The following is an 8,306-nucleotide window of genomic DNA, read 5'->3' on the forward strand; positions in this document are numbered from 1 at the left end:
GAAGATTAGGGCATCTAATGTCCCTAAGACAACTTTTCGGACTCAGTATGTGCATTATGAATTTCGAGTGATGTCATTTGGGCAGACAAATGCCCCAGCAACATTTATAGATTTGATGAACCAGGTGTTCAAGCCCTATCTGGATTCCTTTGTGGTTGTATTCATTGATGACATCTTGATTTACTCCAGTAGTCGAGAGGAGCATGAGCAACATCTTCGAATTGTGCTTCAAACTTTGAGGGATAATCCATTATATGACAATTTTTCAAAATGTGAGTCTTGGTTAGACCCAATTGCCTTTTGGGGGCATGTTGTATCGCTAGAAGGCATAAAAGTGGACCCTAAGAAGATTGAGGCAGTTCAGAACTGGCCTAGACCTACTTCCGCTACAGAGATTCAGAGTTTTCTGGGTCTGGCAAGTTATTATCGCCAGTTCGTGGAAGGGTTTTCATCTATAGCAAACCCATTGACCAGACTGACCCAGAAGGGTGCTCCATTCAGATGCTCAAACGAGTGTGAGTTGAGCTTTCAGAAGCTCAAGACTGCTTTGACTACGGCGCCAGTGTTGGTGTTGCCCACAGATTCAAGATTATACACGATGTATTGTGATGTATCTCGTATTGGACTCGGTGCAGTGATTGCATATGCATCACGACAGTTGAAAGTTCACGAGAAGAATTATCATGTTCATGACTTAGAATTGATAGCCATTGTGCATGCGATAAAGATTTGGAGGCACTACCTTTACGACGTGTCATGTGAAATATTCACAGATCATCGTAGTCTACAGTATCTATTCAAACAAAAATATCTCAATTTTAGGCAGAGAAGATGGTTGGAGCTATTGAAAGACTATGATATCACCATTTTGTATCACCCGGGAAAGGCTAATGTGGTGGTCGGTGCTTTGAGTAGAAAGGTAGTGAGTGTGGTCAGCCTTGCATATATTCTAGTTGGTGAGAGGCTGCTAGCTGCATATGTTCATACTTTGGCCAATCATTTTGTGAGGTTAGATATTTCGGAGCCCAGTCGGGTTCTAGCTTGCGCAATCATTCGGTTTTCTTTATATGAGCACATCAGAGAGCGACAGTATGGTGATCCTCATTTGCTTGTCCTTAAGGACACGGTACGGCATGGTGGTGCCAAGCAGGTTGCTATGGGAGATGATGGAGTTCTGCAGATGTAGGGTCATATTTGTGTTCCTAATGTGGATGGGCTTCGTGAATTAATTCTTGAGGAGGCCCACAGTTCCCGATATTCTATTCATCCGGGTGCCGCCAAAATGTATCAAGATTTGCGGCAACATTATTGGTGGAGAAGAATCAAAAAGGATATAGTTGCATATGCAACTCGGTGTTTGAATTGTCAACAAGTTAAGTACGAGCATCAGAGACCTGGTGGTTTGCTTCAGAAGTTAGAAATTCCTGAGTGGAAGTGGGAGCGGAAGCGTATCACTATGGATTTTGTTGTTGGACTCCCACAAACTCAGAAGAAGTTTAACGCATTATGGGTCATTGTGGACTGGTTGACCAAGTGAGCACATTTCATTCTAGTGGCAATTCCCTATTCTTCAGAGCGGTTAACTGAAATTTACATTCGTGAGATTATCCGCCTTCACGGTGTGCCTGTGTCTATTATTTTACATCGAGGTATGTAGTTCACCTCGTACTTCTGGAGGGTTATACAATGTGAGTTAGGCACGCGGGATGAGTTGAGTACAATATTTCATCCACAGATAAACGGACAATCAGAGCACACTATTCAGATATTGGAAGATATGCTTCGCACTTGTATTACAGATTTTGGAGGTTCTTGGGATCAGTTCTTGCCACTTGCAGAGTTTGCCTATAATAACAGCTACCAGTCGAGCATTCAGATGGCTCCGTATGAAGCATTATACGGGAGGTGATGTCGTTTGCCAGTTGGCTGGTTTGAACCGGGAGAGGCTCGGTTGTTGGGTACTGATTTGGTACATGATGCCTTGGATAAGGTCAAGGTTATCCAGGATCGACTTCGCACAACTCAGTCTTGGCAAAAGAGTTATGCTGACCATAAGGTTCGTGATGTTGCATTCATGACTAGAGAAAGAGTATTGCTCCGGGTTTCACCTATGAAAGGTGTAATGAGATTCGGAAAGAAGGGTAAGTTAAGTCCTAGGTATATCGGACCCTTTGAAACTCTTGAAAGGGTGGGTGAAGTAGCCCACAAGCTTGCACTACCACCTAGTTTATCAGCAGTTCATCTAGTGTTCCATGTATCTATGCTCCAAAAATATCATAGTGATCCGTCCCATGTATTAGATTTCAGCTCAGTCCAATTGGACAAAGATTTGACTTATGAGGAGGAGCCGGTAGCTATCCTAGCCCGGCAGGTCCGACAGTTGAGGTCTAAAAGTTATCCCTCAGTTCGGGTGCAATGGAGAGGTCAGCCAATTGAGGCAAATACCTGGGAGTTCGAGCCGGACATGCGAAGTAGATATCCCCATCTTTTCACCAGCTCATGTATTTTTCTAACTTCGTTCGAGGACGAACGTTTTGTTTTAGAGGTAGAGAATGTGATGACCCAATATGTCATCTTTAATTTTAAATATTCATTTCTGTGTTCTGAGACCTCGAAAATAGCTGTTCAAAATTCCTCGATTTGCGTGCATAATCCGTAAATTTTTTCGAAAAGTTTTTATATGAAAGATTGATTAAAATATGAAATAGAGCTTTAAAACTCAACTGAGTTGACTTCGGTCAACGTATTGAGCCAACAGACCAGTATAAGTATTTTGATAGTTCTGGTAGGTCCGTATCATAATTTGGGACTTGGGCGTATGCCCGGAATCGAATTCGAAGGTCCCTGGCTAAAATTATCGACATTTAACGGAAACTAGAAATTTAAAGGTTTAAGAATTTCTAAATTTGATCATAATTGGGTTTTTATTGATACCGGGTCCCAATTTAGATTCCGAGAGTTCAATCAGCTTCGTAATAATATTTATGACTTATGTACAAAATTTGAAGTTATTCCGAGGTACGTAGGCACGTTTTACGTTAGTTTTTGAAAAAAAATAAAAGATTTGATTTTATAAAGCTTAAATTTCTAAAATTTGACCGGAGATTTGACTTTTGAGCAAACGGCCCCGGAATAGAATTTTGATGATTCCAATAGCTTCGTATGGTGATTTCAGACTTAGGCGCATGTTCAGATTTGGATTTGGAAGTCCGTAGGACAATTCAGCACATTTTGGCGAAAGTTGAAAAATAGAAGATTTTTGAAAAGTTTGATCGGGGGTTGACTTTATTGATATTGGGGTCGGAATTCGATTTTGGAAATTTGAACAGCTCCATTATGTCATTTATGACTTGCATGCAAAATTTTAGTTCATTCCGAATTGATTTGGCATATTTCGGCGCGAGTTATAAAATTAAATATTTCATAAACTCATAAGTATGAATCGACACGCGATTTGTAGTTTCGTCGTTGTTATGTGTGATTTGAGACCTCGAGTAGGTCCATAATATGTTTTGAGACTTGTTGGTTTGTTCGGACGGGATCCCAAAGGGATCGGGTGAGTTTCAGAGTGGTTTCAGACCATTTTTAGGTCATTTTTAACTGCTGATTTTTGACAGCAGTGTGCGAAATTTCTGATGCGCATAGCTGACTTTAGAAACTTATATCTCGCAATCTATAAGGCATCTCGAAATTATCAAAATATAAAAGTTATAGTCCTTTGATCAGAAAGATAAATCATTCATCATTTGGACATTTGTACAGAAAGTTATGATCGATTGACTGAAAGCTAGTAATGCAGTTTTTGTTTGCCTAGCAGTGTGCATCGCCAGAAATATCTGATGCACATGGCTGACTTTGGAAGCTTATATCTCGCAATATATAAGGAATCTCGAAATGATCAAAGCATGAAAGTTGTATCCCTTTGATTCTAGTTTCCAAAAAATAAACCATTTATCATTTGGACATTTGGACATAAAGTTATGATCGATTGACTGAAGGCTGGTACCGCAATTTTTGGCTTGAAAATTTTGAGACAAGTCGCATCTCACATATGCGACTTGGCTGGACAGAATATATATGTCCGGAGTCTAACATTTTTGTTCATTTTTAGAGTTTTAGACCTCGTTTTGTGTGATTTCAGAGGTATTTTCACGAGTTTGAGTTGGGTAAGTATTATTTATCCGAAATTAGTTATATTTCATGATTCCATACTCATTTATATCATGAATCCATGAATTTATGGAAGAAAAATCAGATTTTTATAAAAACTTCCAAAAACAAAAATTTAAGATTTGAAAGCCAATCCGATGTCCGATGTCGGAATTCGATAATTTTTGTTTGGATTTCGTGAGTTTTTCGGGATTCGAGACGTGGGTCGCACTATCAGTTTTTTAAATGAATTTCGGATTTTAATGTGAAAAATTAGTAATTTCATATAGAATTAATTTCTACGATTCGTGTTGAGAATATTTAATTGTTTGTGACTAGATTTGAAGATTTCGGACATCAATTCTCGAGGCAAAAGTTTATTGGAATCTTGAATTTGGTTGCGAAGCGAGGTAAGTGTCGTGGTTAACCTTGACTTGATGAAATATAACCCTTGAATTATTATTATGTGAATTTTATGTGTAATGACGTATAAGCGAGGTGACGAGTGCCTATTCGTCGTCAAATTGATTGTTTGCACATTTATCTGGAAATAATAAATTTGTTTAAATCATGAATTAATTATTTATCTCATATTCCTTGCTCAATATTATGCCTTGAATCCACGCTATATTAACTACATGCTTATTTGATTTATGTGACTTAATTGTTACTTGACATTTAGCATATTTAATATTAAATTGCCTATTTCATCCTCAATTTTCACAATTAATTATTGCTTGTCATCACTTGTTTCTAAATAAATCATAATTATTATATGCTTGTTGTCTTACAATTTCATATTAGTTGTTGCATTTATTGAAATAGTTTCTTTTATAAGAATTGGTAAATTATATTATTGAGGAGCGGGTTGCACGCCACAACAAAAATGAAAGTGAATATATTGGAAGAGCGGGTTGCACGCCGCTACAGAATTGATTGAAAAGATATATTGAGGATCGGGTTGCACGCCGTAATGGAATTAAATGAAAATGAATATATTGTGGGATCGAGTTGCACACGGTAACGAAATTGAATATGAATATATTGTGGGATCGGGTTGCACGCCATAACGGAAAGTGATTTAAGTAAAAATTGGTTATGATTGTCGAGTTGGCTTGATTGTTGATATGATTTACCAGTTTAATTTATTATTATTATTATTATTATTATTATTATTATTATTATTATTATTATTATTATTATTATTATTATTATTATTATTATTATTATTATTATTATTATTATTGTTATTATTATTATTATTATTATTATTATTATTATTATTATTATTATTATTATTGACATGCCTTAGCCTCGTTATTACTTCGTCGAGGTTAGGCTCGACATTTACTGGGTACATGGGATCGGTTGTACTTATACTACACTCTGCACTTCTTGTGTAGATATTAGAGTTGGTCCCAGCGACGTACAATAGATTTGCTCGGATTCAGCTATCCACGGGAGACTTGAGGTATAGCTGCATGACGTTCGCAGCTCTGAAGTCCCCATATACTTTATTTTAGCAGTGTATTTCTGCCAGATAGTTTTATTTTCATTTAGACCCTTATTTGTATTATTCTAGTAGCTCGTGCACTTGTGACACTAGTTCTGGGATGGTATTTAGACATCGCTATTGTTATGGTTTGCTCACTTTATTTCAAATTTTATTCCAGTTATTAGTTTCTTTATTATTAATTAAATTAAATTGTTAAAAAATGGTTAATTTTTCTAACCATGGCTTGCCTAGCAAGTGAAATGTCAGGCGCCATCACGGTCCCGAAGGTTAGAATTTCAGATCTTGACATAGACTTTTTGATATTGGGGTCGGATTCCGATTCCGGAAGTTGGAGTAGGTCAGTAGGTCCATAATGTCAATTATTACTTGTGTGCAAAATTTGAGATCAATCGGACTTGATTTGATAGGTTTCAACATCAGATGTAAAAGTTTGAAGTTTTGAAGTTCATTAAGCTTGAATTGGGGTGTGATTCATGGTTTTTGCATTGTTTGATGTGATTTGAAGGCTCGCCTGGGTTCGTATGATGTTTTAGGACTTGTTGATATTATTGGTTGAGGTCCCGGGGGGTCTCGGGTGTGATTCAGACCATATTCGGTGCATTTCGGATCATTGAGGAGTTGCTGAAATCTAGTGCTCGGGTTTCCTCTTATGCGATCGCGGAAGAGGGGACGCGATCGTGATGCTCTGAGATTTTGGCAGTTAGGGTTCTGTTCTATGCGATCGCAGGTATGAATATGCGATCGCGTAGTTGTTTGGGGCTAGTGAATCGCGAACGCGTGGCCTTTGCTGCATTTGCAGCGAAGAAGGGAGGACCTGGAAAGTGGAATGATTTACTCTATGCGGTCGCGTGTGGTGTTACGCGATCGCGTAGCGTGGCATGGTAGTGGATTGCGTTCGCTTAGTAGCTTCCGCGTTCACATAGTATGTTTTTGAATTGATAGCAATTTTGTTATACGTGATCGCATGTGTATTTCCGCGATCGCGTAGTGTAAACACATGGGCAGCAATATTAATTTTCAAGATGAGGATTTGAACTCATTTTTCACATTATGAGCTAAATACCTCGTATTTGGGCGATTATCGAAGGGATTTTCAAGGAGTTGATTGGGGTAAGTGATTCTTACTTAGTTTTGGATAAATTACATGTTTATGTCTTTGATTTTATCATTTAATTTAGTGTGAGGTGAAAAATTGGGGGAAAATGGAGGAAAGTTCTTAGGCCGAATTTTGAGGATTTGATTGAGATTTTGGTATCGAATTTGAGTAATTTTAGTATGGGTGAACTCGTGGTTGAATGAGTATTCGGATTTTGTGACTTTTACCCGATTCTGAGAAGTGGGCCCGGGTCGACTTCTTGGGGCGATTTTTTAAGTCTTTGCTAAAATCGTAGATTTATTATTTAAATTAGTTCCTTATAGTTATATTTATAGTATGTAATTGTTTTGGCTAGATTCAAGCCAATCGTGGTTGAAAAGTCGAGGGAAAGGCATTCTTATTGATTGATTGAGCGAGATTTGAGGTAAGTGACTTGTCTAACCTGGTGTGGGGGAAACTCCTCTTCGATTTTGGTACTCTTATGTTATTTGCAATACGCGAAGGCTGTGTACGCGAGGTGACGAGTGCGTACTCGGATTAAATATTTAAAATCCGGTTATTGCTAAGTAGTTTCCTTTTTAATTCCTTAATTGAGTTACTCTAGCATGTGTAATCATCATATTTAGCCTAATGTCGCATGATTATGTGTCTTATCTCTTATGTGCAATTTGTGCAAAGTGCTTAGTTGGATTACCTGTTTCGTTGATTTTATATTCAGTCTATAACTGTAGGATTCCTTGCTGTAATTTCATTGTCCCATTGGTTATCTGTTGCGTATTTATTTTTCAAACTACGAGGTGGTACCTCGGAAGTGCCCCTGTTGTGTATTTACTTTTAGGACTATGAGGCGGTACCTCAGGAGTGCTCCTGTTGTGTATTTACTTTTGGGACTATAAGGCGGTACCTCGGGAGCGCCCGTGTTGAGTATTTACTTTTAGGACTACGAGATGATACGTCGGGAGTGCCCCTATTGTTTACCTCTATTTGATGTGTTGTTATCTTTCTGTAATTTCTCATAGTTCACTTCTCAGTCATTTCATTATATTATTATATCTTCTGCCTTATTTCTTATTATTTCTAGCAGGGCCCTGACCTGACCTCGTCACTACTCTACTTAGGTTAGGCTTGGCATTTACTGGGTACCGTTGTGGTGTAATCATACTATACTTCCACACATTCTTTTGTGCAGATCCAGATACTGCTTACCAGACCGGGTACCAGTGAGCTAGCCGTACATGGAGACTTCAAGAAATATCTGCCAGCGTCCGCAGACCTCGAAGTCCCCATCTATCTTTATTATGTTGTTTTCTTTATTTTTATTAGACTCCGATATATAGAGATACTTAGAATTTTCTCTTTGGAGCTTGTGACTTATTTTTACCGGGTTTTGGGAGTTGTAACTATTTTGAATCGCAATTTTTATTTATTTCAGATGATGAGGTTTGAGTTCCAGCTTTATATTTAATTATTCCGCAAAATTATTAGCCTTACCTAGTCTTAGAGACTAGGTGCCATCACGACATCTTACGTAGGGACATTGGGGTC

Source organism: Nicotiana tabacum, chromosome 15, assembly GCF_000715075.1.
Source record: "Nicotiana tabacum cultivar K326 chromosome 15, ASM71507v2, whole genome shotgun sequence".
NCBI classification, from domain to species: domain Eukaryota; kingdom Viridiplantae; phylum Streptophyta; class Magnoliopsida; order Solanales; family Solanaceae; genus Nicotiana; species Nicotiana tabacum.